General features: G+C 42.9%; 1 long non-coding RNA gene across 1 annotated transcript in view; it reads right to left on the minus strand.

Annotated features, from left to right (window-relative positions):
- Positions 1-471: 471 nt before the first annotated feature.
- The window catches only part of LOC125457896 (uncharacterized), a 142,237-nt gene continuing 125,096 nt past the window's right edge, over positions 472-17,612 (minus strand). Inside the window, exons 2-3 of the long non-coding RNA XR_007248691.1 lie at positions 10,641-10,714; positions 472-496 (exon numbers count right to left, since the gene is read on the minus strand). This is a non-coding gene — a long non-coding RNA (uncharacterized LOC125457896). The remainder of the gene's footprint in view (positions 497-10,640; positions 10,715-17,612) is intronic.

Consider the following 17,612-nt stretch of genomic DNA (forward strand, 5'->3'; position numbering starts at 1 on the left):
CCTTAACAAACAAAGAATTATTGATTTCAGTCTTGAGAACTCCAACTGATCCTCAGCATCCACAGTGATCTGGAGCATTCCATATTTCCATGAACTATAGCAGAGAAAATAGTTTCCCTGCATGAATTTTTCATGTTGATATTTGAACTCACAGGTGAACCCCCCAAAGCATTCCACCAATCCTGGATTCTTCCGCATTCCCAATTTTCATTGTGCTCAGCATTTTGTGGCCATGCTTTCTGATGCTCTGGAATTCTAAGGTTTAGTGTAAACTTTCTATTCACCAATTTTAATTCATGCTCTGTTCCACCCAAACCACTTAAAAAAAAGTAGGCAAAATACAAATACTGGAAAGTTGAGATCGACAAAAGAAAATATCTTTCAGGGTTTGTGTAATCGTAGATCATAGATCAATAACATGGAGAAAGACCTTTCAGTCCATTGTACCTACATCAGTTCCTTGAGAATTCTGTTTTGTTTCACTTCCCCAGCTCTCCTACAAGAAAAATATTACAAAGATATTATCAGCACTGGAGGGTTTGAGTTATAAAGAGATGCTGGATAGACTAGGACTTTTCCCAACAGAGTAGGAGGTTGAGGGGTGACCATATTGAGGTTTATGACATCATGAGGAATATAGATAAGGTGAATAACTAATAGCTTTTCCATAGGGTGGGGGAGTTCAAAACCAGTAGGCATATTTTTGAGGTGAGAGGAAAAAGGAACCTGAGACGCAACTTTTTGTGGTTCATATGTGGAATGAATTGCCAGAGATAATGGTTAATGCAGGTGCAATTACAACATTCAAAAGACTTTGAAAGGTTTAGAGGGACATGGGCCAAATGCAGACAAATGAGTCTAGGCCTGAAACATCAGCTTTTGTGCTCCTAAGATGCTGTTTGGCCTGCTGTGTTCATCCAGCCCCATGCTTTGTTATTGCAGACAAATGGGACAAGTTTAGTTTGGAGATTTGGTCAGCATGGACGAGTTGGACCGATGGGTCTGATTCTATGCTGTATGACTCTATAACGCTGCACACCTTCCAGCTCCAAATGTCCCTCTGGGGGTGAAAGGTGTTGGTGCGTATGAGTTCACCACCTTTTCTTAATAAAATTGACATAGACATTTTGTCAGAACAAATCTGGTTGTTTAGGCATGCTGCACTGAGTGTGCTCCATCTGTTGGTCTCTCTCGGACAGGAACAGTGGTCTGGGGAAGAAAGTCACGATTTGAATCCCCATTATTTTTCCTTATGATATTGCCCTTTTAAGACACATTATGACACTAACTCAAGGAAGTTTTTTAAGCATCATATCCCCACCGTAACAGTTGCAATGTTAGAACTTAGATGGCAGTTGTATAGAGTCAAATAACTCGCCAGCCGTCCTTCATGACCATCTCTTCCATGGATGCACAGCTTAGACCTGAGTTATTGGGCTCAGTCACACGAGCACGCACACAAAATCTCATTGGGAAGATAGCAGAATGGAATTCCTGGCTGAATGTGAATTGGTCCGACCTGCACTGAATTATCCCACGGTCAGCCTAATCTTAGTATCTCGCAGGCAGTCTCCGAGTGGGAGTATGGACTGTGAGTGGAAGCTAGTCATTTGGGGGGGGTGGGGGGGTGGCGGTTAGTGAGATGTTGTTGTGCGTTGATGCAGGGGATTTTAAATCCGCAGCAACGTACAAAGGACCCAGCATCCACGTTAATATCGGCAGCCAGGTTTCCATTTACTTACCACGGGAATGCCTGGGAGACTAATCAGACTTCAGCCAGGGAACAGCGGATGTGATTCTCCTTGGGTAGCGGGGAGACGGGAGGAGGTGAAATACCTACATTTAGGTAGCGCCCCTCACAAACTCAGCAATTCACAGTCATTGTAGTGTAGGAACCACAGCAGCCAATGGGGTGACCTTAACCCTAACCAGCTCCCACAAACAGCAATGATGTAGTGACCAGATAAACTTTTTTTTTAAAGATGTTGGATGAGGAGTGTATATTGGCCAGGGCGCCTAGGAGAACCAATGTTCTTTTGAGATTGGGGCCGTGGGATATTTTGTAGCGACTTGAGGCAGGGCCTCAATTTAGCTGAAAGGTGACATTTCTGACAATGCAACGTTCCCTCTGCACCTGGGAGTCTGCCCAGTGTGTACGCTCAAACTCCTGGACTGAGGATCGAATACTCAATCTGAGAGTGTCTGGAATACACTGAACCGAAGTAAGGCACGGATCAGGTAAATATATTTGAGTTTGAGTCCCGGGAAGGGCATTTGCACTTCAGCAGCTGGCCAGGGCAATGAGTAGTGAAAAAATGACACCAAATATGACAGCTCAGTGGCAAGATAGATCTTTCAGGCAAGGAAAGAGATAGCAGCAGTGTCCTGTGTGAAATGTGGTAAGATACTCACAGTGACCTTTGGGTTAAAAATGGGTGGAATACTTATCATTAATGCCCAGAAAGCAGGGATGTGTTTGAAGCAATTGCCACACTAAAAGCTTCAAATGGACTCTAATTGCATGGTTCGTCATATCCATTATGGGCTTCTTATTGACACCTCACTTTATGCAGACTACCCTGACACCTAAAGGTTGTTTCAAATTTTGTTTTCGCAGCCTTTCTCCAGAGGGCAGAGAGAGAGATGCTTCATGTCCTAGCTACCACCAGCAGCCCAGCCAGATCTCACCACCCAGCCTATATAAGTAGGGACACTATGCAATTCTTAAAGAGGAGATGGAAAAGTAACAAAGTAACTTGCAGAAAATGGCCAGTCTTCTTTCATGGCATTCATTCTCTGACTCTGCTGCTTAGCAACAATGGATGCCTATTTTATACATAATTGGCGTCGAGCATGAATGAGAGTAGAAGCGGTGATTGAAAATTGAACATAAATGTTCTGGGGTTTATTTTCATTCATTCACAGGATGTGGGCAAGGCTGATATTTATTATCTATCTTTAGTTGTTATTGGGAAAGTGAAGGTAAACTGTTTTCTTCCATACTACAGAGTGGCTTGCTCGATCATTCCAGATGGTAGATACATATCAACCGTATCGCTGTGGATCTGAATTCACATCACAAACATATCAATTAAAGATACAGTAGGCCTCATATCCCGAAGAAATTTAATTAACCAGACTTTATTTTTACGAGAGTCTGGTCATGATAGTTTCAAGCTTTAATTTTCAAATTTTAAACTTATTGAATTAATTGAGTTTACATTTCCCAGCTGCTGTGGTGGGATTTGAACTAATGTCACCAGATCATTGGTTTTGGCTTCTAGATTATTTGTATAGTAAAGTAACCACTAAATTACCATAACTGCAATTGTGTCTGGCAGAAATTATGTAATAAATCCAAAACTAAATGAGTAGGTATCTGACCCCAATTTGCACACCCAAAGTATCGACAAAACAAATGCATAAAGCCTCAGCGTGTGCAACTCAGACTATGAGACATGGAACACTTTAGGCCATTCAGCCCATTGAGTCTAATTACGATTCAAAGAGATCATGGCTCATCTAATAATCCTTGTTTCCATTTTCTCGCCTTTTCCCCATTCCCTTATTGATTAAAAATCAGTCTCTTTCAGCTTTAATATATTTAATGACCCAGCATTGATAATTAAAGAATTCCACAAATTCATTACCCTCTGAGAGAAGAAATTCCTCCACATTTATGTCTGAAATATGCAACCCCTTACTCTGAGTTTATGCCATCTGGTCTTAGAATCTCCCACAAGGAGACACAACCTGTGTGCATCTACCCTGTTAAGTGCCATAAGAATCTGGTATGTCTCTAAAAGATCACCTTTCGTTCCTTTTTGTTCCAATAAGTACAGGTCCAATTTAATTAATCTCTCTTCCATGGACAGTCTCTCAGACCTGTTAATGTCCAGTGAGCCTTCTCTGGACTACCTCAAATGCCAATATCTCTTCTGAGGCAAGGGGCCATAAACAGTTCATAGTATTCCAGATGTAGTCTGACAAGTTCCTTCTATAGTTTTAGCAAAACTTCCCTACTTTTATTCTCCATTCCATTTGCCTTCATTATTACCCACTGAACTTGGATGCTTGATTTTTTTGTGTGATTCATGGCCAAAGACACCCAAATCCCTCTGTTCTGTAACTTCCAGCAATCCTTCTCTACAACTGAGCGTATAACTCAGTTGAACAATGGCTAACACATTCTTGTAATTCCTTCTCATGCCGTTTTAACTTGAAGAACAAATAAGCAAAACCACACAAAGCTTGGAGCCAGTCCTGGGGCCCTGATTGGAACTCTGTAGACGTAAGTATGTTTGATCTCACTCAGTTTGAGTCTGAAAGTCAATGTGTGGACCATCTCGGACAAGCAAGAATGGCATCAAGAATTCTGGGAGTAAAATCACAGCAGAGTGCAGCACGAAGCTGGGACATTGGAGGAAGGAATGCTGACTCCATTGAAACTGACATTCATCCCTGACACTGGGAGATGGCAAGAACTGCAGATGCTGGAAGTCAGAGTCAATACAGTGTGGAGCTGAAAGGTCCTGACCCGAAATGTCAGCTTTCCTGCTCCTCTGATACAGCCTGACCTTCTGTGTTCCTCCAGCTCCAGCTTATATCCCTGATACTGGTCCCTCTTTAAAAGCCAGGAGCATCACAATTTCCTTTGTGAATGTTGCTTTTAAGCATGTGGCAGAGGAAGCTCAGATAACAAGGTGTGGAGCTGGATGAACACAGCAGACCAAGCAGCATCAGAGGAGCGGGAAGACTGACGTTCCAGGCCTAAATTGACATTCCAAAAATTTCTGAAGAAGGGTCTAGGCCCAAAACGTCAGCCTTCCAGCTCCTCTGATGCTGCTTGGCCTGCTATGTTCATCCAGCTCTATACCTTGCTATGTCAGATTCTTCAGCATCTGCAGTTCCTACTATCTCTGGCACAGGAATCCCATTTGAATGTGCACAAGACCCACGTTCCCTCTTGGCCACTAGGAACCACACAAAATAGGCCCACAGAATGGTCTGGGCCAAATGCAGACCATGTATGAGGAGCAAAGGGTATATTTAATTATTCTGGTTCCAAGTGAAACCCCATGGAGCACTGAACAAACACAACAGTTCAGAATCAATGTACAGGCGTCATTGCCAGGGGCTAAGATTAAGCATGCGAGAGATAAGTGACACAATTACTTTCGTGTGACAGTCATACTTTGTAATGTCAGATGCCTGAGATGAGTTATGAAATGAAAGCAGGAAGTACTGGAAAGGTGCAGTGGATTAATCAGCAAGCACAACAAGAAAAGGACAGCTCAACATTCAGGGTGAGGCTCTGCAAAAAATAATATCAATCTCAATTGTTTGTAAGTAAGCTTGTCCTAGGCATCTTACTGGGATGATACACCTTTAAGAGCACACAATACATCTATTGTCTGCTTTGTGATGTAAGTGGAGTTCTGCACAGATTTAAAATGCTAAAAATAACTGTCTGCATTTCAAAAGTAAACAGGTCCCCAGTTATAAAATTCATACGTTTAATCAAATATGTATTGGCTTACTGGTAGTTATTCAAAGTTGGCACAAAGGAATTTGCTTGTTGTTTAACCTTAACCCATTCCTTACTAAGACCCAGTTTGCAGATAGCCATAGAAACATAGAAAATACGAGTTGGAGTAGGCATTTCAGTCCTTTGAGTTTACTCCGATATTCAGTATTATCATGGTTGATCAGCCCCAACGAAGCACCCTGCTCCTGCTTTCTCTCCATACCCTATGACCTCTTTATTCCTCAGAACTGTATCTAACCCTTTCTTGGAAACATTCAATGTTTTAGTTTCAACCACTTTCTGTGTCTATGTCTTATGGTATAGTCAGTGCTCCCCTGCTGAACAAGTGTTAACTTTACAGGCATGTTCAATTATAGTCAATGGTTATTGGGAGTTCCGGGCATAATTTGTAGATGTTTTCCTAATCAACCTACTCATAGAAAATACATGCAGGAGTAGGCCATTTGACTCTTCAAGGAAGGGCCACATCAGGGATGATTTTACAAACCTCTGGAAACATAGGACTTGAACCTAAATCTTCTGAGTCAGAGGTAGGGATACTACCAGCAGATCATAAGACCCACCCCCAGCACAATTTGTATGAAATAGAATAACTATACCCAAATTTTCTTTATTTGTTCATGGCAAGAGGGCACTGCTGACTAGGTCAGTGTGGAACACCCATCCATAACTGGAGAAGGTGATGGTGAGCTGCTTTCTTGAACCATTGCAGCACTTGCTGTGTAGGAATACTTAACAGTGCTGTTCAGAAAGGAGTTCCAGGAATTTCACTTATGAAGGAACAGAGATATATTTCCAAGTTCAAATTGTATGTGTGGCTTGCAGGGGAACTTGCAGGTGGTGGTGTTCCCATTTTAGTTCTCATTAGAGTTACCATTGTATACTTAATTCCTTGCAGTTGCCTCAGATTGTCTAAATGTTGCTTCCCTATTGAATCCTTGCCAAAGTTATTCAATTTGAGTAAATGGGAAGTTATTTATAGTTAACTCTAGCTTGTTAAACTAAATGACCAGTTCTGAGTGATTGGCTAAGACAAAGTGTATTGTTATGAGTAGAAATGAGAGGTCTCCCTCTCCCAATCTGACTCCATTTTCATTTAGTTCCCTCTCCCTCACCTTTTGATAGTTTGCATTACCCTTAATGGGTGTTGCACATAATTTATTCAGTTGGAAACATTGGTGATTTGCTGATGATGGCTAATCGATGAAAAGAAATACCAAGGCTGATTTGATGATGGGGAGAGGAGAAAAAAAAAGGTTTCTCATTGGTGCAGGACCTTTGGATTGATATTCCATTGTTTACTCCCTTAACAATTAATGATATTTGTTCAGAAACACTAAGAACTGCTGAAGCTGGAGTTAGAGATAACACAGCATGGAGCTGGAGGAATACAGCAGGCCAGGCAGCATCAGAGGAGCAGGAAAGGGACCCTTCTTCAAATATTTGTTTACTGAGGCTGGGTTCGGGCCTGATTTCAACTCTGCATATGATAAGATTTTAATGAATTAAAATCTTACTCTTTACTTCTTGTAGCTTGTAGAAATGTTAGGTTGTCATTTTATGATGACAAAAAACTTGCATTCATAAAGTAGAGTTCCAGCCTTTTCACCATAACCCTTGATTTCCTTTATTGATTAAAAATCAATCTCAGCCTTGAATATACTTGATGACCGAGCTTCCACAGCCCTACATGGTGTAGAATTTCACTGGTGGAAGAAATTCATCCTCATCTCTGTCTTAAATAAGTAACTGCTTATTCTGAAATTACACCCTTTGGCCCTGGACTTCCCCCATAAATGGAAGCAACCTCACAGCATCTGCCTTGTCAAGTCTTCCAAGTATTTTGTATGTTTCATTAAGATTGCTTCCCATTGTTCTAAACACCAATGTGCACTGGTCCAACCTACTCAATATCTCCCCGTAAGGCAATCCCTCCATACTGAACTTCTCTATATTGCCCCAAATGCAGCATATCTTTCCTTAGGTAAGGTGACCAAAACTGTTTGGAACATTGCAGCTGTGATCTGATTTGTATTGTTTTAGCAAGACATCCCTATTTTCAAATTCCTTTCCCTTTGAAATAAAGACTGACATTCTAGTTCCTTCCCTATTACTTGCTAAACTTGTGTGCTGAAGTTTTGAGATTTATACACAACGACTCTCAAATCTCTGTCTTTTCCCCCAGTAACATTTGGCTCCTCTGCACTCCATGCTAAAGTGCGTAATTTTACATTTTCCCACATAACATCATTCTATCCGATAAGTATTTTTTTCTCCCACCAGCTTAATCTGTCTATATCCCCTCTCCAGACCCATCTCATTTGCGTCAGTATGGCTTCTCAAATGGGAAGTCACCCTCACAAATTAATGAGAATTCTTTGAGGCGGTAACCAGCAGGAGTAATTTTTGCAGTCAGATTTTTAGTCTTTGTATATTCCTAGAAGAATAATAGTTCTGCTGTGAGGGGTAGATAGCCATCTCCTTCATTATCTTTTCCTGTTTCTTGACACCCTACAGGTAAAACATTCCACGGGTGCCACACATGACTTTGACAGGCCATTCAATTTACTTCTGCAGTCATTTCTGTTAGCTGTAGAAGCTTTTACAAAAACACATCTGAGTTAGAAATTAAAATGTTCTTTGTATTTTTGGATTCTGATCCATTGTTATGACATAAGTTTCCACCTGCTTATGAACATAATATTGGAAAATCCCTTTCAGTTTCCTCAGTGCAGGTTGCATCAGCTCATTACTTAAGTTTACTGCTAAATGGTACACAGCACCTCTTACTTACCAAAAAATGTATTTGACAGACATTTCAGTAAAGGAACCAACTTGAATGTGATGAACACTTATCTCCCTGCCATTACAGTTACAGATTGCCCAGTAATTGGTGTTTGTGGGAGCCTGCTGTGCACACATTGGCGGCCCTGTTTTCCTCCCTCGCCACAGTGGCAAGCCTAATTGGTGTCTAAGTTTCAGAAAATCCTGAGGTGATGAAGGATATTATAAACATGCAAGTCTTCCTTCAACAATGATGACACTGCTAACATGCCATAACACCTGAGATTGCTTTACACGCAACAGGCTCAGAACAAAATTGAAAATCATGGAATCTAGCAGGGGAGACAGAAGTGTTGAGGAAAGTCTTATTTGCAAAGACAGGAAGTTAGAGACAAAGCAGCATGAGAGGAAATAAAACTTCACAGGTAGGAGGAAGGAGACATTTGACTATAACCAAAGAAAACAATTACAATGACTTAGAAAATCCAGTTATGTGTCAATCTGGGAGAGATTCATAGCAATGAAATGGTTTGAAAACCAGGATTGGGATCTTGAAGTGATAGTAGGAACTGACGATGCTGGAGTCTGCGATTACAAGGTGTAGAACTAGAGGAACACAGCAGGCCAGGCAGCATCAGAGAAGCAGGAAAGCTGATGTATGGGATCTGGACCCTTCTTCAGAAAAACCAAGTTATTGGGAATGAGAAGAATTGCAAGCAATGGGTGTGAAAGATATTGCATAGGAGACAAAATGCATACTCAGGTTTCTTTGCTGCTAACACTTATGCCTGTGCTTTTAGTTATCAAGCCCCTTAACTCTGTATTTTCTTCCCCAAACTCCTTTCCTCTTCTAAAGAGCTCTTTGAAAACTGCCTCTTTCAGCAAATCCTTCATGTCATATTCACAGAGCCATATAGCAGAAACAGGCCCTTCGGCCCAACTCATGCCTCATGACCAGGTTTCCTAAACTCAACCATTCGCCTGCATTTGGCCCGTATCCCTCTAAACCTTTCCTATCTGTACACCTGACAAAATGTCTTTTGAATGTTGTAATTTTACCCACTTCTAACGCTTCCTCTCGCTGTTCATTCCATATATGTACCATCCTCTGTGTGCCCCCCAGGTCTTTTTTTAAACCTTTCCCCTCTCACCCTAAACTTACAGCCTCTAGTTTTGGACTCCCCTCCTCTGGGGCAAAGACCTTGGCTATTCACGTCTGTTAGGCCTCTCATGATTTTATAAACCTGTACAAGGTCACCCCCCCCCCCACCCCCCAGGCTCCAATGCTCCAATGCTCCAATGCTCCAATGCTCCAGGGAAAGAAGTCCTGGCTTATCCAGCCTCTCCTTACATCTTAAACCTTCCAGTCTTGGTAACATCCCTGTAAATCTTTATTGAGCCTTTTCCTGTGTTATAACATCCTTCCTATAACAGGGCAACCAGAATTGTACGCTGTACTCCAAATGTGTCCTCACTAATGTCTTGTACAGCTGTAACATGATATCCCAACTCCTGTACTCAGTGTGACTTGGCTTGATTAATAACACTCCTCTGAAGCCCCTTGATGATTTCCTATATTTAAGGTGACATAGTAGCGATACTACTGCCTGTCTATACCTGCACAGATATTCCTGCCACTTGGAGCCAGTTACTTCACTTATACGTGTCAGTGCTGAACACAGTTTCTTCCTTGCCTGGCGAACAGACTTTACATCTGCTTACAATTCTATGAAGCAGCTCCAGACTACTGTCTTAAAAGACGAAAAAACATCTACGTATGCTGGAAAGCACAGTAGAGAAACAAGCTGGAAGAACACAGCAAGCCAAGCAGCATCTGGACAAAAGGAGCAGTTTCTCCAGATGCTGCCTGACCTGCCGTGTTCTTCCAGCCTCCTGTCTGTCTACCGACTGCCTTAAAGATACAACGAGTACAATTTAGAGATAGTAGGAACTGCAGATGCTGGAGAATCTGAGATAACACCGTCTAGAGCTGGATGAACACAGCAGGCCAAGCAGCATCAGAGGAGGAGAAAAGCTAACGTTTCGGGCCTAGGCTTTTTTTCTTTCCCTTCTTATCGCAAGTAATTTACCTTGGTTGAGGCAGTGTTTCTTTAAGAGAGTGTCCCTTTAAGGCAGTGCCCATTTAAGACTGATATCATTTCAATTGGTCCGGAAAATGCTGTCTAAGCGAAACTACAACCTATTAGGTAAGAGAACATGTGCTTTCAGTTTTTTTTCAAAGGATCCTTGTAGGGAAAAAAAATGTTTACTTTGTCACATACCAAAGTTCAGCACCACCTTTGCTTACCAATGTAATTAAAGCCACGAACTTCAGACAGCTGTCTGGGTTTTCCCTCGGTTCCGGCATTCCAGGTTGATCACCTTCGACAGAAAATAAACAGAGCAAATGATTCAGATTCGTCCTGTTTAAAAATCCACACAGTTTCTCTTGCTGCAAGAGATTTTCTTAACCCTTCACCTCCTGGGGTCCCAGTAGAGGTTGTCAACGCTGGTTTCTCCAGGAACCTGAATTAATCTTCCAGGGCATTGCTGGCAGCAAAACTCAGCGGGAAATGAAATCACTGGGGAGTGCCTGATTAATGTGACTAAGTAGTTCTAAAACAAAAGTACTGAAGATGTTTGGGCAGAAGACAATCAAAGCTAGTCTTTGACAGTGTAAGAAAGCAAGTATGCACATATGCCGCCAACCTCAGAAAGGTGCGGCGTTGAGGATGGTGGATGAGTTTGGTGAAAGTGGTGGGCAGAGGTTTTGGAGACCTTTGGTAGGGTAGTCCGAGGTGTAGCATGGGGCTTTAGACCATCAGGGACCCAGGTTCGATCCCAGCCTGGGGTGGTATTGTGTGGAGTTTGCGTGTTCTCCTGGTGTCTGTGGGTTTCTGCTAGGTCCTTGGGTTTCCTCCCACAGCCCAGGGATGAGTCGGTTAGGTGGATTGGCTGTGGCAAATGCTGGATTAGATTAGATTAGATTAGGTTCCCTACAGTGTAGAAACAGGCCCTTCAGCCCAACAAGTCCACACCGCCCCTTGAAGCATCCCACCCAGACTCATCCCCCTATAACCCACACACCCCTGAACACTACGGTCAATTTAGCATGGCCGATCCACCTATCCTGCACATCTTTGGACTGAGGGAGGAAACCAGAGCACCCAGAGGAAACCCACACACTCACAGGGGACAATATACAAACTTCACACAGACGGTCGCCCGAGGCTTGAATCAAACCCCGGTCCCTGGCGCTATGAGACTACAGTGCTAACCACTGAGCCACTGTGCCGCCCCTTTGAAAAGGATTATGGGGATAATGTGGGGAGATTGGATCTGGTGTGAATCTTTTTGGCAGGTCAGTGCAGAACTTGGTCACCTGAATGAACATAGTGTGGAGCTGGAGGAAGGCAGCATCAGACCATTAGGAAAATTGTTGTTTCAGGCCAGGACCCTTCTTCAGAAGTGAGTTCTTGGTTTCTCCATTGATCACTTGAATGGCCTTTTCCTGTAGTGTACGGATTCAAGAATTCTCACAGGCGTGGGGGTATATGAGTATTTGTCAATCCTGGCCATTTGGTTATTGCCCAGTCTACCACTGAACTATAAGTGGATACACCTGGAGATGGTTTTTTTTTATTATTCATTCACAGGTTGAGGGTGTCGCTGGCTAGGCAGCATGTATCGCCCATCCCTAATTGCCCAGAGGGCAGTTCTGAGTCCACCACATTGCTGTGGGTCTGGAGTCACACATAGGCCAGACCAGGTAAAAATGACAGTTTCCTTCCCTAAAGGACATTAGTGAACCAGAGGGTTTTTTCCAACAATTGGCAACATCACTAGATTCTTAATTGCAGATATTCTTATTAAATACAAATTCCGCCATCTTCCATGATGGGATTTGAACCCAGATCCCCAGAATGTTATCCGTGTCTCTGGATTAACAGTCTGGCAATAATACCCATGAGGCCACTGCCAGACAGGATGCAAAATGGGCTGTTGTTCCATTATTGACCACTTTGTATGACAGCTCCTCATCTTGGATCTTCTGGTCACACTGTTTGTCAAGTAACTCCCCAAAGCGCTTATCATTCCCCAGGACTTGGATTCTTTCAGGATGTCTCTGTAAGAATTCAGTTGTAAAGCATGTGGGAAATGTCAATAAGTGATGAGTATTTACCCTGCGTAAACTTGTGCTTCTGGGGCATTTTGGTGTTAAGTAGGTGATGGGTGGAGATTTATATCGACTGCAATGCAGAACCCATTGACACTGTCCTGCATAGGAAAGGAGCATGCCTATATGTTGCATGACGAACAATAGTAGCCTGAAGTACCTCTGGGCATCATGAGCCAGTGCATTATATTTTTCCCTAGCAGGCTGTTTGTCTCCAGCAATGTTAGTTGACACTCTGTTTAACAAGATTGCTCCTGGACCTTTCCAGTCCCCAAGCACCAAAAAAACCAGGGCTGATTATTCAAAAGCAGTACCAAAGGAGCACTGATAACAGTGTGGTGCTGGATGAACACAGCAGGCCAGGTAGCATCAGAGAAGCAGGAAAGCTGACGTTTCGGGTCAGGACCCTTCTTCTGTCAACTTTCCTGCTCCTCTGATGCTGACAAAGTGTGGAGATGGATGAACACAGCAGGCCAAGCAGCATCTTAGGAGCACTTGGCCTGCTGTCTTCATCCAACTCCACTTTTATCTTGGATTCTCCAGCATCTGCAGTTCCCATTATCACTGCTCCTCTGATGCTGCCTGGCCTGCTGTGCTCCTCCAGCTGCACATTGTGTTATCTCTGACTGCAGCATCGGCAGTTCTTACTGTCACCAAAGGAGCACTGCATTGTTAGCATTACCATTAACTGAGTCCCAATCTGCCCTGTCAGGCAGTCATGAAAAGATTGCATGAATTTATCTTGAAGAAGAACTAAGCATTTCCATGTGATTCTTGCATTCTCTCATTGCTGTTTATGGATGCCCTCCTGAAAACTGGCTGATGTATTTCTTACAGTAGAACAGTGCCTGCATTTCAAAAAGTATTTCATTGGTTGTAAAGTTCCTTGGGACAGTTTAAGGTCATGGACAGTGTCATAAAATTGTAAGTCTTTTATTCTTTCATTTCAAATCTCCTTAGAAACCCAGCTCATGAGTTACCTTCAAAGTCAATAGCATGCCCTGTGATTCTATTACACAGCTTCTGTTTGTCTCTTCAGCACATTTCCACCTGGCAATGATAAATAACACATTTCTTTATGCAGCTAACTGAAACCTCATGGACAGGAATTCTACCTTGAGCTAGCTGAGCACTGTAAATTCTGCTGTTCACTCCTACAGCTAATATTGAATTGGTACTTCACCCCAAAGGGCTCAAAGTGGATATGGGTGGGGAGACACCCTTGTTTTGCTAGCTTCCTGCTTGGAGTGTGACTAAGCACTTTTGATACACAACCACACACACACACACACACACACACACACACACACACACACACACACACACTGGTTTCAATAGGCTCAGTCATGAATTCCAAAGTCACAGCTCTTGGAAAACTTCCATTTTCTTGAGAGGGTGACTCATTACTTTCTGAAGAAGTGCTTTCCACCATCTCTGACCAATCAATCAGCTTGTCTCACAATCATAACTGAAGGTACAGAAATTTCCACCAATTAAACATTGGGAAGAGCAAAGCTATAGCGATCTGTCTGATAACTGCCTTTGGCTGTGGTCTGAGCTTTAGTGTACAAATCGACCCATAGTTAAATTCTCCTTTTTACACCGACGTAACATTTCCAAACCCATCTGCTCAACTGTTCAGGAAAATCTCATTCATGTTATGGACTTGATATTTCAATGGTCTCCCGCTGACCTCCCATGCTCCATTTTAATGTGGTCTGCACGTGGCATTACCCAGCAGCCTGCTGACCTACATTGGCTACAGACTGAGAAAACCTCAAATTTACAATTCTCATGATTGTGTTTAAATCCCTCCCCCACCGCACTGTCACCTCCTCCAGCCAAGCAAACTGCTGAGACAATTGTAGATAACAAAGTGTGGAGCTGGATGAACACATCAGGCCAAGCAGCATCTCAGGAGCACAAAAGCTGACGTTTCAGGCCTAGACCCTTCATCAGAGATGCTGAGACAATTGTGCTCTGTTTTGTGCCTAATTTTGATCACTTCACTGATGACTATACTTTCAACTGCTAAGGTCCTAAGCTCTGGAATTCCCACCCTAAACTTCTCCATCTCTCTCCCACTTTCAGATACACCTTAAAACTTATCACTTTGACAAACTTTTGATATTTCCTTCTGTGGTTTGTTAGAATAATTTAGTGATAAAGTTTTTGTAAAGCAGATCTTGTTATGTCATACAAACTATATAAATACAAGTCACTTATTGCTGAAAACTTTGATCCTAAAAAAAGTATGTTAGTTGATGGCCTTTATACTCCAGAGAAGGTCAGCTGTGCTGGAAACTTCAACTGTCAGCACTAGCTGAAGGTATTTCTATTGGGTTCATCACATGACCTTTTACCTCCAACCAACGGGTGGCACGGTGGCTCAGTGATTAGCACTGCTGCCTCACAGCACCAGGGACCCGGGTTCAATTCCAGCCTCAGGCAACTGTCTGTGAGAAGTTTGCATGTTCTCCCCGTGTCTGCGTGGGTTTCCCCTGGGTGCTTTGGTTTCCTCCTACAATCCAAAGATGTGCAGGGAAGGTGGATTAGCTGTGCTAAATTGCCCATAATGCCCAGGGATGTTTAGGTTGGGTGGGGTAGATATGGGAAATACAGGGGTAGGGGAATGGGTCTGGTTGGGATGTTCTTCGGAGGGGCAGGACTTGTTGGGCCAAATGGCCTGCTTCCATAGTGTGGGGATACTATGATCTAACTTGACGCTACACCCCCACCATTGGATCTTTCTTGCAAGTGGCCCCTTCTCCACAGCCAATTAAAAAGTGAATAGATATTCTGTAATAAATGCATGGAGGCTGGTTTCTTGTCTTACTTTTACACTAAGGCAGTGCCGTCTGGCCCTAGTCTCTCCTACCAATGGAAACATCTTCCCAACATCCACTCTTTCACACCATTCAGTATTCTGTAAGTTTCAATTAGATCTCCCTCATCCTTCTAAACTCTATTGAATATAGACCCGGAGTCCTCAAACGTTCCTCATAAGCTTTTCATTCCTGGAACCATTCTCGTGAACCTCCCCTGAACCCGTTCCATGGCCAGTACATCTTTCCTGAGATATGGGGCCCAAAACTGCACACCATTATCCAAAGATTAAAATTGTACCAGAGGTAATGGGAACTGCAGATGCTGGAGAATCCGAGATAACAAAGTGTGGAGCTGGATGAATGAAGCAGGCCAAGCAGCATCTCAGTAGCACAAAAGCTGACGTTTCAGGCCTGGACTCTTCATCCCCATCAGCTTTTGTGCTCGTAAGATGCTGCTTGGCCTGCTGTGTTCATCCAGCTCTACACCTTGTTATCACAATTATCCAAATGTGGCCTGACCAGAGCCTTATAGAGCCTCAGAAGTACATTCCTGCTTTTTTATTCAAGTCGTCTCAAAATAAATAGCAAAGTTGCAATTGTCTTCCTAACTACAGTCAGCTATGGTGAAAATGGCACTGGTTCACTCCAAGAACAGAATATTTCATTTCTGTTTATCTATTGCCCATGGTATTTTTAGTTTACCTGCCCTAATTTTTTTATTGGAATCAGAGTCAACGTTAAATGCTATCAAGTGTAAATCACGTGAAGCCCCTCAAGGTTATTGTAATATATTAAGGTGCTGAAGAAATACAACATTTTTCCTGACAATTGACAATGTATTTGTGGCCATCATTAGACTGTTAATTCCAGATATTTTATTGAATTCAAGTTCCACCAGCTGCTGTGGTAGGACTGAAACACGGGTCCCCAGAACATTACCTGGACGTGTGGCCATCATCTGCCCCTCTGACCATTAAGATCACAAGAGTAAGACATTTGAACAGAAATTAGGCCATTCAAACCATCGTGTCTGCTCTGCCATTCCATCATGGCAGATACATTTCTCAACCCCTTTCTCCTGCTTTTGTCCGTAACCCTTGATCCCCTTGACAATCAAGAACCCATCTATCTCCACCTTAAATATATTCAATGGCCTGGCCTCTTCAGCCTTCTGTGGCAATGAATTCCATAGATTCACCACTCTCCAGCTCTACACCTTGTTATATCTTATATAAGATATGTGGTTGGGGGACTTTGTTCATGTTTTCGACCAGGATCAGGGTCCCCACTCACTGCCACCTTCCATTGCTGTCAAATTTCCTACAATTTTGGCAAGTCTGAGAATTGAATGAGAATTCATAGTTTTAGGCTATGGGGTAGCAGATTTAAAATGGAGATGGGGAAAAATGACAGATGGGGAAAAATGACTTCTCCCGTAGTGTTGTGAATCCCTGAAATTCATTACCCGCGAGTCCGGTGGATGCTGGGACATTGAGTTAAATTTAAGGAGGAGATAGACAAATTTTTAATTAGTAACTGGTTGAGGGGTTATAGAGAGTAGGCAGCTAAGTGGAGTTAAGGCCGAGCTGAGATCAGCCACGATAGTATCAAATGGTGGAGCTGCCTCGATGGGCTGAATTACCTTCTCCTGCTCCCAGGTCTTACACTCTTAAGTTTTCTTGCCCCAAAAACAATAACATAAAGTTTCAGGTGTCTACACTCTGTCTAGGATTCAGCAATGAAACATTTAAGAATCAGGCCTCAGCCACAGTGACTGGAATTGAGGTCGGAGGGTGGAATGAAGAGGATGGGGTGGGAGGCCGATGCTCAGTCTGCTTAAGGAGGCACACCTCACAGCTTTCTCACATTCTTCCAATTTTAGTCACTCCAACTTGGTGGCCGTCCCTTCAGCGGGGTCAGGCATCATCTCCGGAATTCACTCTGTAAGAGTTAAAATCTTGCTTTTTGCCCAAGCTTTCAGTCACCAGACCTCGTATCTCCTAACAGCTGTTCCCTGGCATGCATATTGAAACAGACATTAAGTGGGTCTGGATGACCATCAAGCAGGTGAAAAATTCTCTTTGGTCAGCCTGAAACTCATTGATGTTCCAGAACAGAGTTGTCCTTGACTGAGTTTTTTTCAGTCTGCCATGTTTGAAGGTCGAAGACAATGAGCTGAGGATTACAGTAAAGCTTGGCACTTCAAAGGCAGAGTGGTGAAAGGCTGCTATCTAAGGCTTTTCTGTCACAATGTACTGTGAACATATAGAGCCCC

Source organism: Stegostoma tigrinum, chromosome 14, assembly GCF_030684315.1.
Source record: "Stegostoma tigrinum isolate sSteTig4 chromosome 14, sSteTig4.hap1, whole genome shotgun sequence".
Taxonomy (NCBI): Eukaryota; Metazoa; Chordata; class Chondrichthyes; order Orectolobiformes; family Stegostomatidae; genus Stegostoma; species Stegostoma tigrinum.